This window comes from Sciurus carolinensis, chromosome 9 (genome assembly GCF_902686445.1).
Source record: "Sciurus carolinensis chromosome 9, mSciCar1.2, whole genome shotgun sequence".
Classification (NCBI taxonomy): domain Eukaryota; kingdom Metazoa; phylum Chordata; class Mammalia; order Rodentia; family Sciuridae; genus Sciurus; species Sciurus carolinensis.
The window spans coordinates 134,699,031-134,724,700 of record NC_062221.1 but is presented as its reverse complement, the minus strand read 5'-3'; the positions used below and the strand labels follow the sequence as shown (position 1 = coordinate 134,724,700).

Below are 25,670 nucleotides of genomic sequence, written 5' to 3'. Positions count from 1 at the left end.
GAAAGGATGGCATAAAAGAGAGGTTTGTACATAGGTAGAAGCAAGTTGTAGGAAACCCTGGGGAAAGCTGGCCTATTGTTTGCAACAATCATAAGAAAAAGAGGTGATGCAGAAGGGAGCACTTTGAGATGCCCCTGAAGTAACAAAGGAATGCAAGTCACACTCAAAGCCAGGAGCAAGAAGGGTTTGTGCCCACCAATTCAATTTTGCAAGTAATCCAGATTATGCTTGAAAAGATCACATCTTTTGTCTCCTTCAAACAGAGACATCAAAGTGGGTGTGATGTGATGCAGCAGCTGGGACCACGCCCCAGTAGGGGTACACAGGACAGACCGAATGGACAGACCCACAGACTGGGTCACTGCCAGGTGCAAGGAAAGCCCTGGGGCGCGACCCCTCCCCTCTGACCCTGCTTGCTCTCCGCGGCTCCCCCTCCCGGCCGTGTGGACAACGTGCATGCTCCGGCTCTGGCACCAGGGGCTACTGCTCCCGGATTTCAGCTCCAGTCTGAGAGCCACTACAGACCCTCCTTCTCCTGATCTCCTCCACCAACCCCAACTAAAAACCTAGTCTTTACAACCAGCAGACAAAAACTGATCGCCGAGCTTCGACTCTCTACTTCCTAGGTGTTTCTCCAGGAATAACTTACTTAGTGACACGGGTGACAGGTAGGGTCTGGGGAACTAAACCCAGAAGGTTCCCCAGGACCCACGTTTCTAGTTTCGTGTTGGAGCGGGGGTGGCTGGCTGGTCGGTTTCCGCGCCGGCTCCCCCGCCTGGCTCCACGGGCTGCTAAAATGACAGTGCGGACGGGCGGCGGGTGGGCGTCGGGGTCTCGCTCAGAGCCGCCGCCCCGCCCCCTTCTCGCCGAGCTCGCTGTGCGGCCTCCCTTCTCCAGCGCGCGGCGCTGCGCACGCTGCTATGCCAGAGTCGCGTCGGTTCGGGAGCTGGCGGCGCGGCTCAGCCAGCCGGCTGGAATTGAGTAGCATTCATTGAATCTGCGGCTTTCATGACGTCTCCCTGCGCGGTCCACCACTTTTCTCCCAGCCAAGGATTTTTTTTTTCTGCCACTCTTGCCTTTTCCCCCTTCCTCCGCCGGGTCTCCCTCCCCCGTGCCTGCCCCGGCGCGCAGCCCTCCGCCCCTCCTTCGGTCCCAGCGCCCTGCCCTCCGCTCCACTCTCGGCCAGAGGGAGCCAGTCTGAAGACGGCCGCACCTGGCTGGAGAGGTTGGCGGGCGGAGGGTGGGGATCCGCGGGAACCGAGCTGGAGCCCGAGCTGGATGGACCGCGAGAATGGAGTCTCCTAACAGCCTCCCGGGGCTGATGTGAAATTTGACCATCCGCTTCCAGTTTTTCGTTGCCTTCTCTTTTTTGCATTTCCTGCCCTCGCCATCCATCGTGTAGTGAATTATTAAAGCTTGCTCCGCTCAAGAGAGGAGATCATGATTGAGTGAAGCCACCCTGTCCGCAACAAGGTAAGCGGTGCGCCGAGTGGCTGCAAGGCGAGAAGCTGGCATCGATCCGGGCGAGACGTTCTGTTCGGTGCCCTCCGGTCCCCACTCCCCCTACCCAGCCCCGCCGTCGCTGCATGCACCTCCACTCCGTTGAGAAACGTGATGCCCAAGTCCGCCGAAGGCAGGGAGAAGCCGGTTACATAACGGAGGGAAATCTGTTTCATACGGCTTTCATTAGCAGCTGAAAACTCGCACGGGGGGCGGGGGAGGAGGGGTCTGCATGCCCTGGGATCGGAGGAACCCAGTCAGTTGTTGCAGACATGATTTCAACATCCGCCGGCAGAGACGAGATGCACTCATGAACTGGCAGGGGCGGCTTGTGGGGTAGTCATGTACAGTCGGGAAAAGCCCATTGTCTTTTTCCAAAGCTGGATCCCTGTTCTGCTTTTGCATAACGAGGAGAGAGGAGGACAACAAGAGAAGGAGAAGTGAGAGGTGGGGAGAAAAAGACCATGAGATAAAGAATAACTCCTAACTCTTCCCTATCGGTAAACCGGGAGACGTGGATATGATACTGAAAATTAGTGAATAGGAAGCTCTCCCTAAAGTAAACTGAATCATTCTGTAGTGGGAAGGGGAAAAACATCCTTCGGATAAAATGGGATGTTTATGGCATTTAGAAGGTTGGGCGAACTGGTTGACTTTGCTTCCTCCTGGGTGTATTTTCATTTGCAGCACAACAGTAAGCTTGAATTAGTTTTTAACTGAAATAACATTAGTAGTCCCCAAACCCAATTTTAAAAGCCATGGGTGGATCCACAGGTACATCTCTTGGACCAGACTCAATATGGAGAGACTCTTGGGGGGAAACACATCTTAATAGAGGCAGTCACAGAAATGGGATGAGGTTCGTGGAGAAATAAAATACCAGAATTTTCCAAAGAATCCTTTCCCCGCCCCCAAAAAAGGAAGAGGAAAAAATCCTCCAGCGTTTGAGAGTTGGAGATTCATAATATGTTTAAAGTGGCTCCCGACTGTTTTAGCTAAAGTCTGTTGGTCCCAGGGAGCCTCAGGGTACAAGATGCAATGTCACATCCCTGTTAGCTCTGCTCCCTGCCTACCTTCCTTTCGCTGAGAACACAGAAGGGGGATGCCCAGGAATGGCTTAGGAAGAAAAGGGGGCTTCCTATAGTCGCGATGAGCTAACTAAGCTTCCCCCATTTTGCCTGGAGAAAGAGAAAGAGCTCTAGTCTCCATGGCGACCCAGGTGGGAGGGGAGAAGGCAGCGCTAGCGACAGAAGAAGGAAAAAATGCTGGACAAAACTTTCCCAGCTCCGGGCAAAGAAATAATCAGCTGTGTGCCCTGTGGAGCAGCCCGGGCGTCGGCTGCGCCCAGCTGCCTGTTGAGGACCCGCGAGAGGGCGCTTGGACCTGGACAGGTTTCCTTCAACCGGGCCAAAGTTCCCCGGGCCGCGGAGGTGGCCAGGGAGCAGGTGCTTAATTCAGCACCAAGGCCAGAGCACAAGCCTCCGTGGTGCTCCTCCCGCGTCTGTCGCCTGGGAGAGTAAGTTCCCTGATCGCTGTCCATGTAGAACCTGGGTATCAGCTTATTCGCAGAATTATGTGGAACACGGGAGCTTGCAAATCATCCATTTCATGCATGGCAGTGCATCAGAGTAACTATTCAAAACCCAGAACACTGAAACAGCAAAAGATCTGAGCTGAACTGAAAATGGAGAAAAGATACTGTCCCTGGGGAGAAAGGGGTGGGGGAGCAAACACACACACACACACACACTGGGTCAGCCCCTGATGAGAGCTGTCTAACTTCAACCAAGTCTCTTCAGCTTACAGTAGAATCCTTTGATCCCTGCCCTCTCCCACTCTCCTCTCTAACTTCTTGCTAGGCATAGATGGTAGACAGGGGTATGGCAGAACTGTGACTAGTGAGAGACCAGTCAACCTAGTCCTGTGGCAGGGTCCTAAGAGCCAAGAGGGCGGAGAAACCATGACTCTGAGTGCACACTTGACAGGATTCTAGGCAGAGCTGGTGAGCTCCTGGAAAAGAAGGGAGGGCGTGTCGGCGGGGTGAGAGGCAGTGATCAGATCTTCAAACCTGCGTGTGAGTAAGGTGGCTACATTTCCAAGGTTGCAGGCATCGAACACACAGAGTTACTTCTCTTAGTAAAACTAGGAAGAAACTGTGCAGAAGGGAAGGATTTGTTATCATTCAGCTGCATTTGGAGAGGCATCCAGGGAACACAGGAGGGTAAGTCCGTGGAGCCGATCTGCCTTCACCTCATCAGAAGCTGGTCTTGCCCTGATCTTTCTGTCTTTGGTAGTCGATCTGTGGGGACTCAGATCCTAATGAGCAACAATAGTAGAGGAAGGTTGTGGTCACAGTTTCAGCAGAAAGCCTGTAAGGGTGGTCTCTAGGTGTTACAAGGTGCAGTTGGAATGGCAGAGCCCTGTCGAGGCAACTGGAGGATATGTTGATAAAGCTTCTGAAATACCTCTGTCTGCTTTTCTCTTTTGACAGTGCACCTGTGCATGGGGTCTTGAGTTGGTTTGGGCTTGTTATTCATAAAGGTAAACAAGAGATATCCTGGTTTTCCTTGCCAGGCTTTCCAACTGTGGGCATGTTGTTGTTTTCCAAAGATAATGTGTGAAGAGTGCTGGGGATGCTGCTACGGCGACGTGTTTACACCTTTTGGTCCTTTTTAAATGATTGCTAGCTGATAAGGACAGAGCAATCCATTCCAATCCTGGGAAAAAGTATGAGATAGTACACTATTTCTTGAATTTAAGTACCTGGTGGGTGTTGAGAAGTTTTCCATGATTTAATTTATGGAGGAGTTGTTAGCTAAAATAGAGGAGGGGATACACAGAGTACTCTTAGGGCTTAACCAAGCAGCCGTGTGTTGCCCTTGTTCCACCTGATATCACCAGCAGAAGGGAAGTAGAGATTAGTTATGAACATAAAGCTACACAAGAATGTAGATTGTTTTGAGTTCTAACGTCCAATTTCTCTAGTGAATTTTTGTAAAGGAAGGTTGCGTAAATAACCTGAATTATAAAAAGACTCAATCAATCTTTACTTCTGGTAAGTTCCATGTTCGTGTAAGTAAACTAAGACTGGAAATGGCTCAGTCAATAATCTTTAGTTCCTGTGGATCCCATGCTCATGGATTCAGTGCTAATTTACCATTAGCACTGACTTGCTTTCTTCCTAGGTGGCTATTTGCTGAACAGAGGGTCATTATGTTCTTTTGTAGTCAGTTAGCATACTCCAAAATAATTGATTTACCCATTCCAAGTAAAACTTGCTAAGAAGGGCAACTTAGTAAAATTCACCCCTGTGTGTTTTGCTCCATTTTGCAATTGAAAAAATATTTGACACCTCGCCTGGGTATTTCTGAATCATCAGTAAGTAGTGTTTTCATTTTTATGACCCAAGTCATGATTCAACTTTCGTAGACCATTTCCTTTGAAATATGAAAATGTATTAATTCACTATCCTTTATTCCTGCCCTCTTACAAACTATCTCTACTATATAGGATTAAAATATATGAAAATACCTATACAATAGAAAAATTCACTGGAGATTAAAATAAGTGAATGTATCCTCATAGAATCCTAACCCCATTTACTGATTTTCACAGGGAAAAGAGGGTGCTGCTATCCAGGGTTCAAGGTTAATGAGAACCTTCATGGCAAAAAACCCCACTAAAGGCAATCAGCAAGCAAAAGTCGCGCGTTCTCCCTAACTCTCCCTTAATCAAGCTATATGTAAGTCACATGTGCTTAGTGAGGAACATGGACCAGAGGGGCAGAGGAAGAGGCAGGAAGTCAGTCCCAGGGAAAGACAGGCATTTGTTTTTATCAGCTTTAATGTGATGATACTTTTCAAAGCACTTTGAGAAATTTTATTGTATCAGAACTTAAAGCTGGAAGGACTTGGGATGTTGAAATTTAATGAATTTAGACTTATTGAGATGACGTCTGCTATTTCTTCCTAGTAATTGTCACTTAAGTACCAAAAAAGAATTGATTCATCAAAATGCTTTTGTCATATCAGGCACCCCTTTTGAGTTGTAAAGTGTTTTGGGATAGAGAAAAATAACACATACTCATTTAGGTTAAAAATACATTTTAAAATGTATTTTAAATAATTACAAATAATTATTTCTAGAAATAATCAAGATCTGATACAAAGAAGAGATGGTCTTAATTGCCATTAATATTCTAATGTTATTCTAAATTTCCTTGGAAATTGTGCAAGAATATATATATATATATATATATATATATATATATATATATATACATACTTGATATAATTTAATAGCATTAATTAATAACAAAGTTAGTGCCTCAGATAAAGGACAGTGACATCTTTAAAAGGAAATGACTATCTTCCCTTGGGCATGACCTTAATCTAACACACTTCTAATCAGTGGTAGATGTATTTATTCTCTTATTATTGAATTGAATAATTACTTAAACCAAAACTCAAAGAATGATTGTGCTCAGTGCATAACATTAAAATGACCATTCGAATCTCTGTCTTGTCCAGAGTTCAATAAGTTCATCAATCAACTCTCCTAATGGGAATATGTGCAGTTAACCCTACATTTTAACCATGGAGATTTAATTCACGTCCATGCCATGAATCCCGGTCAGCTTTTGCCCATGAACGCTTCCATCCCATGTTCTGCATCTCCTCTCTGTGCTTGTGCTTAGAATCAGGGACATGAAAGCCCTGGTAGTTCTTTTGGTGGAGAGTTTGGCTGACACTCAACCAGTCTCCTTCCTGGGCAGGATGTGGTTTCTGGTATGAAGGCCTGACCACAGGAACCAGCAAGTGTGTCTGTGGGTAAAAGGAGCCACATCCTCACCAGCAACTGTCCTATGTGACAGTCTGATCATCTCATATGCAACATGAAGAGCAGATTTATACATCAAGTTTAATCCTGGTGCTAGGGAAGTTTCCTCCTCAAAATTACCAGTATCCACTTTTTTCCTATCCAGATGAGAAATGATTTTTAAAAACGATGCTTTAAATTTCCTTCATATCATCCAGCAGAAATTTGTGTGAGTGTGTCAGTTGCTTGGCAGGTGGTGCTGCTTCATGATCAAGAAAGCAGGCTGTGTTTCGCTGACTGCATTTGCACCGAGGTTGCACTGAGGTCTGACTGTATAGATCTTTTTTTTTTTTTTTTTTTGAGGGGGGTGTCGGCTCCATGCAGTAACAGCAAATCCAGCATCTCGATGGCTTATAAGACAAGGTTTATTCCTCCCCAAGCTACACGTCTTTGCCAGTCAGTTCACACTCTGCCCCTGTGTTCTCTTCATTCAAGGATCCAAGTGGAAGGACCATTCTAATCTGGAACATTCCATTCCAGTGTCAGAGGGAAAGGAGAAGGTCAAATTAGGCAATGACCTTTAAAATTCCCGCCCAGCTATGGCACAGGTTATCCATTCCCCTGACCAAAGCAAGTGACATGTGACGCCTCTGCTGACTTTCAGTGGGATGGAGGTGGGTTTCCCACAGTGAGGCACTGCAGGTCACACAGTAACAGGTGGAGTCAGATCGTCTTCTTACAGAGCAGAGAGTGCACAACCGGGGACAGTTATTTAATCCACTACACTAACTGTGTGACTTTGATCAACTTCTTGCCTTGTTTTCCTAACCTGTAAAGTGAAGATACAGACATCTACCCAGAGATGTCGTGAGGCTTAATGTTACAGTGTAAGACTCTTGGCACAACGTCCAGCAGGAAGCAAGCACTTTATAAACAGTAAATGTAACGATGTGGCATTACGTCCGTCCTACAGGAGGCTGTGTGTACTGCGTTACAGTGTCCCCACCCCCGCTTAGTGGCAGTTTCACTTTCTGTAGTTTCAGCTACCTCCAGTCAATGGCAGTGTGAAAATACTAATATTTGTTTTGACTCTGAAAAGACAAGAGTTCACATTCATGTGACTTCATTATATATTGTTATGATCATTCTATTTTATTATTAGCTATTGTTGTTAATCTCTTACCATGCCTCATTTATAAATTAAATTTCATAAATTTTTTTCATAGTTGTGTATGAGTGTAGGAGAATACCATAACATATGTAGGGTTTCCTACTGTCCATGACTTTCAGGCACCCATTGAGGGCTAGGAACCCTGCAGATAAGGGGGCACTGCTGTAATTCGTTACCAGATGCAACGGGAAATTCCTAAGTCTCAGTTCTTTAGCAAAATAGAAGATCTTGCTCATTCCCATTCATCTAATTGGGCTGATGCTATGCAGGGACCCAGGCTGATGGACACTTCGTCATCTTTAACAAACACATGGCTTCCAAGATCTCCTGAGTGCTGATGATATATGGCTGGCAGATAAGAAAAGAAGGACAGTAAGTGGTTATGCAGGAGATTTAAACGGTCCAAGTCTGGAAGTAACCCATATCACTCCAGGCGATCCTCCATGGCCGTAACTAATTGCAAGAGTATCTGGAGATTGCAGGTTAACTCTGTGCCCAGGATTGGAAGGGAAACTGGTAGGGTAAGTGCACTGGAATCTTTGGCATATATGCCCAATATAAATGTCTGGCATCAAAGAGATATAGCTAATGGGGTTCAGGAATAGGACAGGGCACAGCAAATACTGTCCCAACCGTAAAAAGACTCCTGGTAGAAACAGTACTTTGTTGCACCCTCAAGTCATCCTTCGATTTCTTAAAAAATGAATCCGTTGGGATCTTTTTACTTCTGGGGTGGGTGTAGAGAATGTCTAACAAAATGAAGATGAGCATCCACATTGTGCGACTGCTGTTTGTCGCACCACTGTTCCAGTAGACGCAAGAAGGGCCAACTTCACAACCCAGCTCAGGAGCGACTTTCTAATCCTGACAGTTACACCCACATGATGTCTAAGAATGCAGGAGAATTAGATGCTGTCTTCCAATGGATGGTACTTGCTGTTGACTAGCAATTTGTGTTTAGTTTCCTATCACGCAAATGTCTATAGGTTAGACAGTTGCCGTAAATGTAGGTTGGATTGATCTAACAATAGTCTGTGTTCTCCCGAAAATAGACCATGTAATTTATATGTAGTCTTTGAGAACCTCTGCCTGCCTCAAGGAGAGAAGGTACCATTGGGAACTAAGATCCACACCTTTGCACTAGAAGCAAGATACAGGTTTAGTGGCTAAACTTATAGCCTAGAAAAGGGAAATGTCAGCAGGGGATATTGAGAAGGCTGCTGGAGAAAGAACCAGAAAGACCAGGGTGTGATCTGTAATGCTTTTATGGCTCATTCGCACTCCCCTAACTTAGTGCCAAAGCCACGGTCCATTTGTGTAGGCCCAACCCAAAATAGTGGACATCAAAAATACATGTAAATCCTTCCATAGGAAAGTTATACTAGAGCAGAGGACACTTAACCACTTTAAAGATCTTGCTGTCCTAAAGGAAATAATGTCTTATAGTGGAATTTCAGTTTAATGAAGACTACTTCTGAGGTAAGGGTTTATTTCTCTGTTTATGATTTCAGTCTAAAAGGGATATAACCCAATTCAGTCATGTGCAGAGGGAGAACACCAGGATGGTAGGTGAGCCCAAACCATGTACTATGAGAAACGGGTAAAAGAATTAGAGGTGTTTTCCACGGGGAACATTCGAGGGGACATGATTGTTGTTTTCAGGTATGTTGAAATTTGAAGATGGAGAAGAATTAGAATTTTTCTGGTGGGCTCTAAGGGATAGAACTAGACCTAGTGGTAGAATCTACTGTTTCATATTTTGGTTCAATATGAGAGAATCTTCTGTAATCAGAGCAGGACAGAGTAATACGGTCTGTTCCCTCCCTCTGCTCAGCTTTAAATTCTCCAACCCTGAGAGGCATAAAGGACTGGAAAGCTAAGAAGTGGGGCTGGGGCACATGTGTGTTACAGACTCTGAGACTTCTCGCCTCTGGGACCCTCCTTAGTGTCAGTCAACCAATGAGACTGAAGCTCGGTGCTGCATAGAGCCGTTGCTTATTACCTGAGGGGCTGTCTTCTCTATAAATCAGTGAATCACATTTAAGTAGAAGGGCGTTCCAGTCCATGTGGTCAGTCAGAGCAGGTCTGGAGCACAGTGGTCACATGACTAAGCCCCAGGGTGTGGGGTCACCGCCCTCAGAAGTACATGAACCCTGTGTGTGGACACAGCTCCTCCTCCCATCTGGGCAATGATGGGCAATGAAATGTCCCTTTGGAGACTTCTCGAGAGCTTCACATTCTTCTTTGCAGAGTCTGGACCCCATGTCACATCAACAAGAGTGACTCCAGACTGTGGGGGTCTCTTATCTGCAAAATATGGCATAGTTTAGTCCTTTTCCTTTGGGGTCCCAGGGATTGAACCTAGGGGTGCGCGGTCACTGAGCCACATCCCCAACTCGTTTTTGGTTTGTTTTTTTAATTTTGATACAAGATCTCACTAAGTTGCTCAGGGCATTGCTAAATTGCTGAGACTGACTTTGAACTTGCGATCCTCCTGCTTCAGCCTCAGGAGCCACTGAGATTACAGGCTAGATGTGTGCCACTAGTTTAGTCCTTTTTCTGCTACTATAACAGAACATCTGAGACTGGGTAATTTATAATGAATAGAAATTCATTTGGTTCACAGTTTTGGAGGCTGGGAAGTCCAAGAGTGTGCTGCCAGCATCTTGAGAGGGCCTTCATCTCACATGGTCCCCTGGGGGAAGGTCACAGGCGGAAGGACCAGAGAGCACAAGAGCAAGATGGAGGAGGGGCCAAGCTTGCTTTTCTAATAACTCACTGTCACAATAACAAACCCATACCTGCCATGACATGAACCCATGACAGAGCCCTCGAGACCTGGTCACCTCAAAGTGGGCCCACCTGCCAAAACTGCAGCATTAGGGGTTAGAGTTCTCACACATGAAATTTCAGGGACACATTCACACCATAGCATGTGGCTACTGAAATCCGACTCCTGCTCCCAAGGAACCTGGTCCCACTAGAGAGGAAGAGGTGACTCCCTCCCCTTCAGCTGCCTCCTCCAGTGGGTGCCCTCGATGCATGTTCTCCTTCTTGAGTTCCTATCAGGCGTCCTGGGGGCCAGGACCACAGCAGTGAAGCATACAGAGAGGACACGGAGAGGAAGGCGAATAAAGAAAACGTGACCTCACGTGTTGTCATGAAAGGGAACAAATCCCTCGTTGGGAAGGAGTCTGGATTGGTGGCACCTTTCTCACCTGCACTTGAGAGGGGAGGCCCCCAGCCAGCACCACCCGTCTCCTTGACTGGGCCACAGGTGATTCTCTGTGGGCAGAAGGAAGCATCGGAGCTAACAGAAGTCACCTTAGGCCAGTGGTTCCTGAAGCGCTTCCCTGACCCAGCAGCCACCTGCGGCCAGAGCACTGGCTACAAGTACTGACCCTCACGTCCACCCCAGACCCAGTAAGTCAGAAACTGGTTGAGGGGCAACCGCCTGCATACCCGACCAGGGATTCTGATGCGCAGGAAAGTGGAATCTGCTCTACGGGGTCCCCTGAGATAGGCTGCCCTTCTGCCCACACCAAAGGCCTCAGTGTGTAAGAGCCACGCAAAGTCACAACTGGAAGTGGAGCTGGCCAGTCTTCCACTGCATGGGCAGATCTCCCTGGGCTCAGCGCCTAGGGGAAAAGAAAAGCTTTTGGTGCAATAGATGAAATATGCACGCTCACACTAAATTGCAGAGATTATGGGCGCAAAGCAAAGGCTCTTGTGTTGCTCTCATTGTATAAATAAACCGCTTAGTCTTTTAGAATTCTAGCTAATCCGTCCAGAAGTGGAGTTTTTGTTCTTTTTTATATTAATAATGCCATTTATTATCTTTTAAATAAGACAGTATCTGCAAATAAGAATGCTGTGCCCTCGAGAAAAGCCATATTAAGAAAATTGAATAGAGGGCTTATCGTAGCAAACCTTTAGGCCATCAAGGGAGGAAAAATTGTAGCTGTATAAATGTACCTTCTTTTAAAACATCTCTTGACTATCTTCATATTTCCAGAAATCAGCCTTTCACAGAAAACATCCTATATTGTTATAGCTCCTAGGATTAGTCAATCCACAAATCTCTAATGAGTACCTACTATGCAAGGAAGATGGAGGAGAAAGAGGATAAATGTCCTGGTTCCATCCTTCGAGGCTTTCGACAGTAAGTGTTGAGAAAGAGTAATGCACAGCACAAGCGCAGCACCGGGCAACAGAGGGAGCAAGGCTGAGTTTCAGGAAGCGAGTGCTGGTGTCGGTGGGACACGGCTGGTGAGGTGGCGGACTCTTGGGAGAAGAGCAGCGTTTTCTTCGTTAGCGAGGTTGTCCTTCGGGAAAAGGAGGAGCAATCCACCTGCCTTCTGGCGTGCTGGCAAGGCAGGTGGATCAGGTAGGCGTGTAGTCTACCACGCACCCTGCAGAGACGGGAGAGCCGTGCACTGGATGGTACCTGAGCTTGCGGATCCTTGAGAAGTCGCTGCTGTGACTGGGGGTGACCAGGATGAAACACAAGGGTGTTTAGTCTGTTGCCGTGAACGAGGCCAAATGGCAAGGAAATACAGGGTTCAGCCGACAACTAAGAGTGATGGACAGGGAAGAAGAACCAGGCGTGCCCAGAGTAGTCCACTAGCAGCAGAAGGAATGGTCCCGGGTCAGTGCCATCGATAGCATTGAGAGCGATGCTCGCTCCTGAGCCGAGGGAGAGGCTGATGGTGGAGTCATCCAGGGAAGCTCTCCCGACGCACTCCACAAGCAAGAGGAACGGCACGTGGCCTTGGTCCAGAGGCACCCCAGTGGATAAACAGCACTGCCAAGGAGGAGCTGCTGCAACATCCAGGGAGCAATTGGCTGCGGCACCCAAGAGCCCGCCTTTGGGAACCGGGCCTTCCCGGCACCGTGAGGCCAAGTACCACCAAGTAATCATGGGTCTGTTGATCCTGGAGACAAGGGGACCACTTTATTTTGTGATCGGGAGCAGAGTGTAGACAAGACACCTATCTCATGTGCCAAAGCAGTGTTGTCTCATAGCTGGATACAAATTTTATACATCCATTGAAAGTATAAAATAAAATATATTAAAAAAACAACACCACTCTATATTCACCTCATACCCCTTCATAGGCCTAGTTGTCAAATGACAAGCATTTTCTCTGCCCGTGGAGTAAAAGTCACTTAGGCATTTAGGGAAGTCACAAGAAATATAGACTGACTTCGCACCAGCATGAACAGAGGCCCCGCAGGAACACAGAATCTACAGTGAAAATACAACATGGGTCTTAAATGGAACCTACCTGTCTGTGAATGACCTCAACAGCAGGGCCCATTTCAGTACAATGTTATGTGTCGGTGGACTTAGAAGCTCAGCACAAATAAAGATACTTTTTACAAGGCCCCCAAAACGATACCGAGACCTCAGAAATGTTCAACTGAAATACCTGGCTTTCAACACGCTCTCTTTTTCCTGCGCCATCCGGATGAACATCTGATCTCTAGTCCTGCTGGGTGCACAAGTGGAGTTTATTTTCAATTAGTGGTGCTGAGTCCTTTGTGAGACTCAGCTGCCACATTATGTCAGGCACTGGACTGATAATGGCTATCGTGTGGGGTTCCAGGATCAGACATTTATTTCACCTAAAAATCCTTGGCTATAAATAATCACCCTGATAGAACCAAATCTGTCTGTACAGCCCTCCCACAGAGCGTGTACACCTGGGTCTTACCATAACTGGTAGTTAGATGATATTATGGCTCCAAGGATACACAAAATTGATCTGGAATAGAATCCAATTGATACCCAGTAGCCATTCCTGAACAAATCTCCAATATTTTCACTGAGTTAATAAGGTATTCTTAAAATAAGTGATTGTTAAAGTATACAAGACCTTTCTTGGTGACCCTCAACCAATCTAATGTAGATTGTCTTTTTATTGCGAAAGAAGTACAGGAGGCTGTGGGCACTGAGGACAGGCCCCGTTGCCCTGGGGAGACTCGGTGATCCTCAATGGGTCACTCACGCCCCTGCCAAAAGCAAGCAAAGTGCTCATCCTGTATTCATGTGAAAGATTTGGACGTGGGTCGCTTCACTTCTTCTTAAATTTCCAGATGAGTTTAGATATTGCCAGATTAAAGTGACACTTGATGCTTGCAGAGTGAACACCAAGTGACAATCCCGCGGTGCCCATCCTGGCTTCTTCCCAAGCCCGATCTTGGATGTCGGAGGGCCTGTTGAGTCATCTGTGTCTCGTGTTCAACCACAGGGCAGATCCGACCACTCCGGCCCTTGCAGCACCCCAGGATTTCGAAAAATGATCAATTACATGAGCAAAGTCAGGGGAAGCCTCGTGGAGTTGGCAAAGAAAGGAGGGCAGAAGAGGCCTCTTTCCATTTGCTCCTGGTCCTTCTAAGAATTTTATGAAAGAGCCACTCAAAATACAAAGTACTCAAATCTCTATGATGATATCTCTATGTTGCCTCAGTCAATAGGCTCCCACAAAACCATGGAGAGTAAACTCCACACAGCAGTTTCTTCAGAAGAGGAAAACAGTCAAACTGTAGCCATTGCTGTAAGTTCAGCGAGGACCCCACTGCACAAGAACTAAAGTGCCCATGTGCTCCGTGCAGAGGTTTCCAGGGAGATGTGACATCTCCTCTTAGTAACTTGCACTAATGAGAAACATCTATCCCGGTTGCCACTCGGAAGCGATATTTGGAAAACGGAGCAAGATGGATAACTTTGTGTTTCCAAGGGCCAAGGTGGGCACCATCAGCTTCTCCGAGCCGTATGAAAATTGGAGCCCAGTCCGGGCTCCTGGTTTCTGGTGTTCCTGCATGGGTATTGCCCTTCCAGTTTGCTTCAAAGATCTGTAAAACTCGGGTCCTGGTGCCATTAGCTATAACCACATTCCTCTTCAAGGAGTCTGACTTTGAGTCACAGACTTCTGTAGAAAGAGTTTCCACAGACACCGAGCTCTCTTAGATAAGTTATTCAATTTATTTCTATATCAGGTTTTCCAGCTACAAAGTAGGGATTCTGGGAGAAAAATACACTAGTAAGCACTTTTCCTGTTCTCTGCTTCTGAGAGGATTTGGAATATTACAATAAACAATTTAATGACATTGTAAAATCTTGAAATGCCAGGGATATATGTTGCTTTGGGAAGCAGATGTGCTTCTTACAGCCACACTGTGGGACCTTAAAGGAGAAAGGAGCAAGTTTAAGGACACAGTGACCCAGACACACCACAGCCACCCCAGCATCATCAGAGGCTGCCGGGATGGTGCACGGCACTCTCTGACGTGGAGAAGAGAGCACACAGCTGAGAAGGATTTTAACAAGTGAATTTGAAAATTAAGGGTGAAACGCTTTTTAACCAAGGGTTGATTCATCAATGCCATTAAACCAGGACACGCCACCCTGAAGCACCTTCGGGTATCAGCATCAACACGCTAATGGTAACCCGTGAGAGTCCTGTGGGGAGAGAGGAGCTCCCGCGTCTGCACCCGTATGTCCACAGTGGCATGCCCTTCCAGACCCACCGGAGAACCCTCTACCAACGGAGATGGAGGGAGAGTGAGCCTCCTGTGGAAACCAACCCGCTCTCTAACGCTTACCTTTAAGGCCGTTTCCCAACGTTTCACTCTTCCATTGCGTCAACGTTCCTAGCAAGCCAGGAATGCTGATCGCTGATTCAGGAGCGTGAGCAAACTCGGGCCTCAATGAAGTCTGCACTCTGACAGCGCCACCAAGGACAAGAGAGGGCCGGCCACCCCTGCACTTCACCTGGCCTTTCTCACCATGAACCGCACAGGAAGCTCTAGTTGACATGGAGCCATGAGGAAATCGAGACCTTCTGAGGTTTTTTTGGGTTTTTTTGTTGTTGTTGTTGTTTTTGTTGTTGTTGTTTTAAAGCAAAGAAGGAGGGAAGGAGGGAAAAGGAGGTGGAAAGAAGGAAGGCAGTAAAAACAGGGGTTCGTTCATGGGTTTTGACTAACGCTGGAGCACCATGCTCCCTTGTCTCCTGCTTTCTTTCCTGGTCGTGCGTCCTGAAGTGCACCCAGGGCCACAGCTGAGGGTGGACCACAGCAGCCTTGAGCTACGGGCAGCACTTCCCAGAGCGCAACCAGCTCACTGGCCACTGGCAGCTTCATGATGTTACCGCCGTTTACCGGTGACGAGTTCTGCTCCTTCTAATGTTGAAGATTAAGCACTAGAGAAGCAGCCAAGGCAAGCAGATTAAGCAGGTTTATTTAAAGGGAATAATACAGACTTCTCCCTCTCCCGGCAGGGAGAAGGGGGCCATGGCTGATGTTCTAAAAGTCCCAAGAAGTGAGCGGCACCCTACATCTTTTATAGGTTAAAGTCTCTTTTGTTCTCCAGTTCTCTCCCCCCTAATCTCTCTCCTTCCTGCCTACGTGACTAGGCCTGGTTTTGCATTACTGAGAAACCATGGGCAGGGGGAGGGCCAAGGTGATTCAGGCAGGTAAGGGGCATTAATTAGCAGCTCCTTGCTTGCAGTCCTTGATAAAGGCAGGTAAATTTGGTAATCAATGGGCTCCGGAGATCCTTGACATTCCATTCTTCCAGGGGCAGTCTCCAACTTCCAGAGGCAGATGGCTTCATGGCTTCATTTCCTTGAATTGACCCGATTTCCTATTTCTACACTAACTACCTGTCCTTAATTCTGGCTTCAATGACAGGCACTCGCTCCGCTCCGTAGGTCGAGCCTCCTACGCAGTGCTTCTGTGGCCTGGGATGTCCCTCCAGATGCCCTTGCCTCCTGTCACATCCTAGGGACCTGCCACCTTCTCAGCAAGGGCCTCCATTACCAGCCGCCCCTGCAGCCACATCCCCCGTCCTGGCTCGATTTGCACCAGAGTGCTCGTTACCTTCAACATGCCAAGTAAACTAGAGGCTGATTTTATCTTCTGTCCCCTGCAATAGACAGTACGAACCCCTGGGGTACAGTTTGGTCTGATTGGTCCACGGATGGACCCCTGACATCACAAATACTGTCAAGTGCATCGCAGATGGTCAATACTGTTGAATAAATACAGGCTATCTTTGCAATGGTTGCATTGGAAGTAACCGTGAAGCAAATTGGCTGTGTGCGTATTGTAGCCTTTATTTTGAACGTTTGGGCAGCTTCCACCCTTTGCTCTTGTAAATAGTGCAGTTCTAAGCATGCTGCCCACACGAGGTCTTCATACGAACCTATCAGCATGCCTTTTTTCCTTTGGTATGAAGTATCACACACGTCATTGCTGGGTAAAGGGCAGGCACGTTTTATAAGCTCCTGTTACATTTTCCCCAGTTGCCTGAATTCAGCAAGGCTGCAGCCCTACACAGGCAATCTCCAGTCACAGATGCTCTGACCCCATTAGCAGTCTAGTGCATGTGAGAACGTTTAAACAGGTCCTTCTCAGCTGGCAGAGTCTGGGCTCACTTGAGCCCTTGGCCCACAGACCAGGCCTGTTACGTAGGAGGACTTCATATCAGACATCACACACAAACTTTCCTGTGGTGTAACTCAAAGAACATACATTTTTGGAAATAAGACCCCATTTATTAAGCCAGTTGGTTCTCACAAGAACCCAGCAAAGTAGGGACAACCTTAAATCCCATTTTGTAGATGGTCAACCAAGGACCAAGTTCACAAGGGAAGTTACAGGAGGTGACCAGGATTTAGTCAGAGTCAGGGGACTCTGGCCTTGAGCTCTGGACATTGGAACTGGACGCCTCCCACCTCTGCTCTTTGGCATTCTCCCCAACTTTGTTAAGATCCACTCCTCAGATAAAATTCACCGGCTGGGAACATCCAGGATGTGTTCTGTAGAGGAGATTTTGAGAGTCAGCAAAACAGTGATAATATATGACTTTCTTGAATATAGTTAGAGTTTAGATCTGAGGGCAGGGGAGCAGGAGAAAGAGGAGGTGGGCGAGAGGGGAGCTGCCTAGCTAAGGGCAGCGATCTTAGCAATAGCTTTTCCAGTCTACCTTGGCCAAACATCAGGGCAAAACGGTTTTTCCTCTTAGTTCACAAACTATTATTAGTTTCACATGTGCAAGAATATCATTAAAGCGATGGCAGATTTTACTGAGATGAGGCACAAAAGATAAAAATCTCTCCCTGTGCCCAACACCCCCCAGCCATCCCCAGAGAGACAGGAGGGTGGGGTCGCTCATCAGAGGGTTGAAGGCCTCGACTTCCTCATGGGGGAGGGGCATCTCCCTTATTATTTTAACTATGTAATTTTTTTAATCTTTCTTATTTTAAAACATCCAAACAAATGTTTTCTTCTCAAAAGAAGATATTTAGAAATTTGTCTGTATTCAAAAATGAAGAAACTATGAAGAGATAGTGACTGTCATGAAACCACATAAATTATGCGTAAACAAGTAGGGAGAGACCTCTCCTTCCTGGCTGTGCCTTTGTTTTTAAGCTGTACTGCATCACAGACACCATACTGGTTCAGTTCTTCCTGGACCCCCACACCCAGTGCCCTGGTATCACCCACTCTGCAGGTGGGAATATTTTGTCCCCCAGCAATGCGTGGATTACAGACTGGCTCTGTCATTCCATCCGCCATCTACAGCCTTTCTAGAGCTATAACAGAACCGTAACCCATTATTGGCGTGTTTTAAATGAAAACGAAATGAAATCCAACAGGAACAACTCTCAAAGGGTTCTTGCAGTGACCAACCTGGAATAGAATTTCCCATGACCAATAAAGATTCTAGAACCCGTTTGATGACCGTGTAAATGAAAATCAACGTATTCCACAGGCGCCAGGCTACACTCTTCAACCAAAGGTGCTCAAACGGTGGTTTATGACGACCTCAGGCGGCCACGGGCAGACCTGGCAGGTCTGTGGCACCCTCGTCCCGTCCCCTTCCTTCTCTCCACATGGGCACACCCTCAGAGCTCCCAGGTGACTTTAAAGGGCAGCCAGGCCTGAGAGCCCACAGCAGCCGACATGCGGGCTCAGGTACCAGGTCCTCTTTAAGGACAATGATGGGACTCTTCCCCTCCACCCTCTCGTGAGCTCATGTCCAGGAAGTACTTCCTCGTGTTTTCTCTTGAGCTTTACACTCTCAGAGAGTAGGGATCAGCTTCCCACCCTGAGTTCCAGGTGCTGGGACGACTCTGGGAAAAGACACAAAGGTCTGCCACACCGGCAGGAGGCACAGAGCAGGTACAGTCAGCCCTGCGCGTCCAGGGGTGCTGCAGTCACGGGTTCAAACAACCACAGATGGAAACTGCTCAGGGAAAAAGTTGCATTTGTACTGAACACACACTGACTTCACTCCTTGCTGTCAGTCGCTAAACAATGAAATGTGACAACTATGTACGCGGCGTTTACATTGAGACAGCAATTTTACCATCTAGAGATGAGCCAACGTGTCGGGGGACGGGGGTGGAGTATATGCAGCGCGCATCATGTTATGCCAGGGCTCGCGTGTCCCACGACTGGCCATCTGAGGGAGGGTCTCACACCAACCTCTCAGATACTGAAGGACAACTGCACTGTCCCTGAGATGGGGTGGTGGGGCCACGAAGCACAGGCCTCCATCTGAGTCAAGGGTTCAAGGCAGAGATTCCTCTGGTTGGCAGTGGCCATCTGAGGCAGCAGAGGAGACGGAAGCTTGGTGGGATGAATGAGCAGAAGGCAGGGTGACAACAGCACATGAACCCAAGAAGAGAGTGTGGGGAGACTGGGGTCAGGCCACAGGGCCCAGGGCCCAGGATCAGGACATAACTTACTCTCACCTAGGCAATAGGGAGCCAGAGAAGATATCATACAGCAAGTGGAAGGGGTAAGTTTGCTTCTAGAAAAAACTGCGTCCAGTGGTGTGTCTCCTCCCTGAGGGCAGCCCTAGCCTGAGGGTCCCAGCCCCACTACCATCACTGTACCTGGTAGGTGTGGCTGTCGTCATGAGTCACTGTGCCATCTTCGATCAGGGTGGGACCCCCGCCCTTCCACCCTGCTGGGCTGCACCTTGGTGAAGCCGTAATACAGGCATGTAAAATGTTCCATTGCCTCATGATCCCTGAAGAAAACTCCCTCTCTTGCTCATCTCTAGACATCAAGGACCCCTATTTGGGGCCTAAAAGCAAGTTAATCTGCCAACTTGGAAGTTGTGTGTCTTCGTCTCCCTTGCTTAACATGTGTGATTTTAGTTAAAAAATGTACTCCTGGGAATCTGATCTCAAAGTTGAGTGTTAATCTAGTTTCCTTTGAAAAGCCGTCTAGAACGCAGTCACCACACCTCTGTTAGCAGAAGTGAGCTGAGAGAAGGTTCGTATGCTGATGCTCTTTTCCCCTGAGACGACCTTCCACAGGGGGACTCAAGGGTGGCTTTTAAAGCAGCAAGCCACATTGTCCAGGCAGCCACTGGATACTGCACATGGGGCACCATATTCACCTTAAACTATAAAAGTTAGTGTTTTGGCAAATTTGAATATGCACAGGCATCATCTACCGCCTGGGGCTCTTGAGAAGACACAGATCTGGACTCAGGAGAGCCGGGGTCTGCGTTTCCACAGCTTCCCCGGTACTGCTCTGCTCAAGGCCAAGGCTGATGACCTGTCTTCCTGGAAATGGGGTTAGACAGACCTCAAGGAAGGATCAAGAAGCTCCAGAGCTGAGCTTTCAAGACCAACCGCTTTGTTTTGCAAATGGTTAAGCAAGAATTATACCGCTCCTTGGCTAAGGTGGTGGGAGGTGATAGGGTTTTCGTTACACCATAATTCAATATGCTGTTTAAGGGTTTCCCAGAGAATCAGGGAGACAGAATGAGAGAGGGAGATAGGAGGCTTGAGCTTGGCTTGTTTGTATCTATTTCCGACTTTACTCTGGGTTATGTATACAGCATCTCTCTGCTGAAGTGAATTGTGGGAACTCGGATGAGGTTATGGAGGAAAGGACTTTAGAATTAAATTCTACCCTTTGCAAAATTTGTGAAATGAACATTTTCAAATGGAAGGACCAAGGACATTTCAGCGGCTATCCCAGGATTATAATCCAGAACCCAAGACAGAACTTGCCAGACAGCAAGCATTAGTTACAAACGGGTGGGAGGGGTCGGGAGAGGAGCGTGGAAGCGAGCCCTCCCGCACCCCAGGTGACAGACCGCCCAAGCTGCCACTTACCCAGGGTCCGCTGGAGCTGTCCTCACAAAGAAACCAACATTTTCCCGCCTAAAAAGTGGGTGTGGGGTAGATTTCAAGGAATGCCCGGAAATGCAATGACAAGGTCTGAGAGGAGCCAAATGGGTGGCAGAGAAAGCTGACGTTCCTTGGGCGATTCACTGTCCTGAATGCTGGCGAGACCACTGGTTATCGGTCACCTTACCGTGTCCTGCCTCCTGCCATGTTGGGGTATTACACCAGAGAAGCAGAGGCATGTGCAAAGTAGGAAGTAAAGAGCTTCATTAAAGGACAGCGGAACAGCCTTCTCCCTGGTGGAGGACGGGGACCCACAGGGGCATCCGTGGGACGAGGAAGACCCGTCCCTTTTCTATGTCTGACGTTTCCTTGGTCTCCTGCCTTCTTCTCCCTTGTCCCGCTCATTTCCCTGCATCCTGCGTATTGACCCGGAGATGTGGTGGGATGGCCAGGGGGTGGGCAGGGGGCTGGAAGGGCTGGTGGCATGCTGGGCAGGAGGGAGTGGCAACCCAGGGGCGGTGACGAGTATCTGTCTGCTCCTGAGTCGCTTCATTAACAGCCTTTTGGGGAGGAGTGGGATCCAGGGGCTGTGGAGACATGAACTTTCCAATCTCCCAGGGCGTTTCGAGCTTCACTGATTCAGATGGGCCTCCATTTCCTCCATCAGACCCGATCCTATTCTACACTAACTGCTGTGTTTAATTCTGCTTCATTGGCTGCTTCTTTAAAATCCTCAATAAAAATATTCCCACCTCGTGGCCAGGCCAACAGTAGGCAAATGGGGCGTGGGCTCTAGACTCCTAAGCCCGGGCACGTCCGCGGCTCTCGTCCACACCTGCCCAGCCTGGCCTCTACTCCTGCCTCCTCCAGCCCCTTTGCTTACACGGAAGTGTAGACGACCTAGCCGGGACCACAGGGAGCAGCCTGCCTCCTCCGAACGTTTGCCCTGCACCCCACATTTCCCCACCCATCCTGAGCCACCAGACTTTAAAAGCCACATTTTCAAAACTGATGCAGAAGAAATATGGTCACATCCTCATATCCAGGGAGCGCCTGGGAAGACTGTGTGCCTTCGCCAGGTTTGAAGTATTGCATAACCAATATGGAAAAGTGAAGTGGGTGACTTGATTATCAGTCAAGATCACAGGCGTGCTAGCTGTCCCCTGAGCCCTCGTGGGACGGTCTGCTTCACCAGGAGCATCCTGCTTACAGGTTAGCCCTCCTGGAGGGTTTTAAAATACGTCCATGGTCCTGTCTGCCTCCCTCCTGACGCTCATTAAGTCAGAATTGCAACAGGATGCCACAGCCTGTATGTGACAAAAGCCAGCTTTAGTGTGTGGTCAGCCAGGGTTGAGAGGCCCTGGTTTAAATGACCGTGGGGATGCTTTCCAAAGGTACCTGCAAATTCTTTGTCACTGGAGATCCCAACATGAATTTAACTTTTTCTCTTTTTCTTATTGCCAAGAACCTAAAGTCCAGGGATGTGTATTCCCGCCCCCAGCGTTTGACCCTCCCACACCCTCCGCCCTGAGCCCCTGCACCCGCCCCACCTGCCACATCACCAGCAGCACAGGAGAGGCGGGCGCCGTCCTGCGCCCACTTCAGTGACCAACTTCTGTCTTAGATATTCACGCTGTCAAGATTTAAATCAGTGGGGGTCATGAGGGGGTTGGGTTGCTGAAAACTCAAATCGGTGCAGCCTAGGCCCCCCAGGGCATTTCCAGGGTTAGCTGGGTAAAGAAATTTCAGAAATTCCCCCTTGTCCAAACAGGTGACGGATCTATCAATCATCCTGAAACAGGAGTGAAAGCGTTTTTATTCTGTAGCGTTTAAGGACACATCTCTAAGCAGTACTTAATGATCCTGGGTTCTCCAGCGAGCGTGACCCTCCACAGGTGTGATGTCAAATTCGATCAATGTGCAAAAGGTGTTTTCTACAACCAAAGTGACCTAGAGTGCAAGGCAGAAAGCAAGTGTGTCCGTGTCTGAGTGCTGTGCACATGTCTCTGTGCAGGGTGACTGTGCAGGTGTGTCTGTCGTTTGTGTCCCTGTGTATAGGTGAGTTGGGGTGAGTGTCTTGTGCACATGTACCGGTGTGTCCCTGTGTATGTGTGTGTACCTCTGTGCATGTGTCTGTGTTTGCATGAGTCTGTGTGTGTGTGTGTACCTCTGTGTGTGTGTGTTTGTGTATACCTCTGTGTGTCTCTGTTTGCTTGAGTCTCTGTGTGTGTGTGTGTGTTTGTGTGTGTACCTGTGTGTCTCTGTTTGCATGAGTGTGTGTCTGTTGTATGTGTGTGTGAATGTGTTTATGTGTGTACCTCGGTGTGTCTCTTTTTGCATGAGTCTGTGTGTGTGTACCTCTGTGTGTGTGTGTGTGTATACCTCTGTGTGTCTCTGTATGAGTGTGTGTGTGTGTGTGCGTGTGAATGTGTTTATTTGTGTACCTCGGTGTGTCTCTTTTTGCATGAGTGTGTGTGTGTGTGTGTACCTCTGTGTGTCTGTTTGCATGAGTCTGTGTGTGTGTGTACCTCTGTGTGTGTGTGTGTGTGTGTGTGTGTGTGTGTGTGTGTGAGCTCCCTCCACTTGGATGGGCGACACTCCTTTGCCTGTGCGTCTGAGCTGCAGGCTGCTGAGAGGTCCCCAGGGAATCTCTTCTGTGGGAGCAGCAAGGAGGGAATCCCTGGCTGGGCCTTCAGGTCCTCTCACTCCCTCTGTAACTCCCTTTCTGCCAAAGAGCGTAGGTTTGGGGGTTCGGGATGTACCCCCAGATGCCTGATGCCCTGTGTGTACTAACGTCATAGATTTCTTATGATGCCTGATACCTTACTGGAGGCATTTCCATGAGGGGCCCCGCGTGCCGTCAGCTGCACTTGGCTGCGTAAGGCCTCCTGGAAAACAGCACAGTGGGTTTCACTTCCTGTGGGGTTGGCCTGCTGTGGGCTCCCGCGGGACAGGGGCAGAATCACTCCTGTCCCTGAAACAGACCCATCTGCTGCACCTCTGGGTCTGCAGGGTTCCCCAGGTAACCCCTGACACAGAGCCCCCATGTTTTGTTCCTGTGTATGATTTGGTACCTTCGTGGCTCCTTCCAGGTCCCCAAAACAGGAATCCCCAGGATGTACCTCAGGTGTGGAAGGCCTGCGTCTCGCGTCACTGGGTTCACTGCCCAGACCCGCCCATGACGCCAGGCGAGCTGCAGACAGGCCTGGTTCCTGAGGCGGCACCTCTAGGACAACGGGAGGGACCTGAAGTGTGCACAGTGTGCCTGAGGTGAAAACAGGCCCCACGCTCTTTGCCTTAGTGACGTGAACGGACTGCAGGACACTCTTGAGCAATACATGTGCCTTTCAATCTGGTTCATGTAGGCAGAGCCCCCGGAACCAGGGAGCAAGCAGAGCACGTGTGTTTCTGTAAGCTAGCTCGCCGTTCTGTGTCGACTCCTGTCCCTGCATGAGACACGCCCAAGTCGTAACCCTGGTGGCCATGAATAAGGCCTTATTTGAAAATGTGTTTTTCTTACAAATGTCATCAAGTTAGAATGAGGTCAGTAGGGTGTCCCTGATCCAATACGAATGGTGTGCCTTTTAAAAAGGAAGACGGTGATGGCCGGAGGGAGGGACGTGTGAAGATGGAGGCCGAGACTGGAGCCAGGTGTCTGTAGACACATCAAGGATGCCGGGGTGGCCAGCGACACCAGAGGCGAAGGTGAAGGCAAAGGCAAGGCACAGTTTCCACTTGGCTGCGCATGTTTTCTGTTGCTGTAACAAAATACTAGGCAGCATGTTAGCTAGCTTTCCTTCACTACAACAAAATGCCTGACATAACCAACTTGTAAAGAGAGAAGGTTTATTTTGGCTCTCCATGTTAGGGGTTCCATTCTCTGACTGGGTAGACCAATAGCTTTGAGTCTCTGATTGGGGGAGCCAGATGGCAATGGTGGGGAGCCAATAACAGAGCAAACTGCCCACCTAATAGCCAGGAAGCAAAATGGAAAGAGGAAGTAGCCAGGGTCCCACAATCCCCTTCAAGGACACGTCCACAGTGACCTAGGGACCTCCCACTTGGCCCCACCTCCTAAATGTTCCACTCCCTCCCAGTAACTACTCTGGGGACCAAACGCTTATTAGCACATGGAACTTTGAGGGGCATCCAACACCTGAACAAGGTAATTTATTTTTTAAAAGTAACATGAGAGTTCATTTGACTCAAGGTTCTGGGGGTTTAAAGTCCAAATCCAGGCAACCACGTCTGGTGAGACCCTCATGCTACATCATGACGTGGCGGCAAAGCCCAGGGAGGATCAGACACGCGGAGGAGAGGCAACACCTGCTCTGTCGGAAGCACTGAGAAAGGCGTCGTTCCCTAGAGAGCTAATGTACTTTCCAAGAACCTTCCCTGGGGTCAGCAGCCCCGAGCACTCTGCAGAGGACAGCTGCAGCCCAGCCTCCCCTCCTGGCCTCCATTCCAGCTGCATCAGAGAACCCAAGGCAGCAGCCCAGTGGATTTCTGGTGGTCATGGCTGGAGCCTGTTTCCGTGGATGGACTGGAGGCCCCTCTGCCTGGGGGAATTGCTCGTTAGGAGCCACAGAGTGGAAGGCATCCAGAGGCGGAACTGCATCTCTGCAGACCTGAGACTCGGCTGGGCTCTCAGCTCCTGTTCCCAGAAGTGGCAGAACAACCTGAGCCCCCTCCATACGTGACTTGGGTCCTGCTCACCCGGCCTGGGTTTCAGGGTCTGTGCTCCCAGCTCCTTCCTTCCTGCTGGCTGATGTGTTCAGGGAGGTTGACGGAGGCTTGCGCATCAGGGTGGAGAGGGGACATGGCTTCTCACCTGAGCCCTCAACTCAGGAAGAGTGTGCTGGCCTCCACCCCTGCTGTGTCTGCTGCCTGGTCCTCATCCTGGTCTGGCTTCTGTCCTAGCCACTGGCCTCTGCTGGTGCACCACTCCCTGTCCCCCACGCTCCCAGCGCTGGCCCAGGTGCCCGGCTCTCTGGCAGAGTTTCGAGTGGACCACACAG

General features: G+C 48.7%; 1 protein-coding gene across 2 annotated transcripts in view; it reads left to right on the top strand.

Moving 5' to 3' along the window:
- The first annotated feature begins 995 nt into the window (after positions 1-995).
- The window catches only part of Kcnj6 (potassium inwardly rectifying channel subfamily J member 6), a 261,777-nt gene continuing 237,102 nt past the window's right edge, over positions 996-25,670 (top strand). The window contains exon 1 of one of the 2 annotated variants that reach the window (XM_047564538.1): positions 996-1,473. The gene's annotated coding sequence lies outside the window, so the exon portion shown is untranslated. Of the gene's footprint in view, positions 1,474-3,597; positions 3,722-25,670 lie in introns of those variants that run through there. The other variant, XM_047564539.1, reaches the window with a different exon arrangement.